We start from the raw sequence: 1,847 nt of genomic DNA, 5'->3' as shown, positions 1-1,847 counted from the left end.
AGCGGCATAGGCCATATTCGAATTCGCGAATATTCGCGAATATATGGACGAATATTCGTCATATATTCGCGAATATTCGCATATTCGTTATACCCTCGTTTTATTTTCGCATATGCGAATATTCGCGTATGCGAAAATTAACATATACAAATTAACACATGCGAAAATCAGCATATGCTAATTTTCGCATATGTGAATTTCCGCACGTCAGTCTCACACAGTAGTATTAGAGCCTTCTTTACACCACACAAGCTGGAAGCAGAGACGGGTGATCACTGTGATGTGTACTGTGAAGAAAAAAAAAAAAAAAAAAAAAAAAAAAAAAAAAAAAACGAATATTCGTAATTACGAATATATAGCGCTATATTCGCGAAATTCGCGAATTCGCGAATATGCGATATTCGCGAATAATATTCGAATTGCGAATATTCGCGAGCAACACTAATCCAGTATAGTATACTGGTCTGTGTATAGTGGTTTTATTCAGTACATTATGGCGGTATTATCCAGTTATTGTGTGGTGGTATATATTTGCTCCTTGTATACCAGTATTATTGGTCATGGAAATTTACCTACGTTAAAGTGTTTCTTACATACATAAATTTAAATTTATTGTGTGTGGGATTTGGGTGGAATAGGGACATGGCAGAAGATTGAGGAGCTGCAGAGCCTAGCAGGGGCCCTTGCCTTTTTTTTGGTCCGGGGGCCCCGAGTGTTGTTAGTCCAACTCCTGGGGGGAGGGGGGGGTGTAATTAAGGGGGGTGCATGTGTGTGTGTGTGTGGGGGGGGGGTGCCAAACAAAGGGTCCGCCCCGGGTGCCAAATGCTCTAGGTACGCCCCTGTAGGGGCCTATAACTATATAAGGGGGCTCACAGGAGCTTACAGCTATATATTGGGGCTCAGAGTGGCCTACAACTATATAAATAGTGGTGAGCATTGTGCTGGAGAAAGGAGACGAAAATGTTTGTCTGACAAGTTCTGTGGAGATGAATCATAGCCAGGAGAAGTCATTATGATGGTCTTGGCCGGATAGAAAAGAAAAAGAAGAGTGAACTCTTCTTAACAGAACAGATGTCCCCTCCCCCTCCATGATTGACTCAGAGAAGACGCCCCCTGTCATTGACTCAGTGAAGACGCCCCCTGTGAGTCTATAATATCATTCTGTATTCTGCCTGATTGTGTCCCATCAGCGCTGAAGTCACTCGTACATTCTGTAGTTATGTTTAGTTAAACAAAAACTCCCAGCATTCTCTTACCACTGCTGATATCATACTGGGAGCGGTAGTTTGACATGGTTAAAACATCTTTAGCGCTTTTCCCCTACTTGGCTATGTGTTAAGCCTAATTGGCTTTATTTGTGGGAGTGGCGTGGGGTATATAATCACCCCTCTCCCACACCTGGGGGCGTGTGTTACGTTGGCGGTAGTTCTCTAGTAGTCTACCGTGTTAGTGCATACGTCCCCCCCCCTGGAGTGTCGTTGGTAGTGTGTAACGGTTCTATCCCCCGTCCTCGCAGAGGTTGGTTAGGTAAGTGCCAGTGTGGCTCTATGTTGTTCAGCCCGGGTTCGTAGTGCCGGAGCAGGCTCACCCCCAGCTGGGTCGCTTGCCTCCTCGCGCTCCCCCAGGTTTTTTGTACCCCGGTTTTTCTTGCATGTTTTCCCCTTCCCGTGTTCCCTCACGGCTCACCTGGCCCGCCCAGTTCCCGGTCCCGAGGGAGTGGAGTTGCGCCTGCTGCCGGGCTCGGGGATCCCGTCCCACGCTCCAGATTGCGGCGTGGGGCTGCGGGGGGCGGGGTCCCCATTCGCCCCGGCGGTCGGCGTCGCTTCCGGTCACTCCTTCCCACAATA

The sequence above is a fragment of the Hyla sarda genome, chromosome 1 (genome assembly GCF_029499605.1).
Source record: "Hyla sarda isolate aHylSar1 chromosome 1, aHylSar1.hap1, whole genome shotgun sequence".
Classification (NCBI taxonomy): Eukaryota; Metazoa; Chordata; class Amphibia; order Anura; family Hylidae; genus Hyla; species Hyla sarda.
This window is presented reverse-complemented; position numbering follows the sequence as displayed.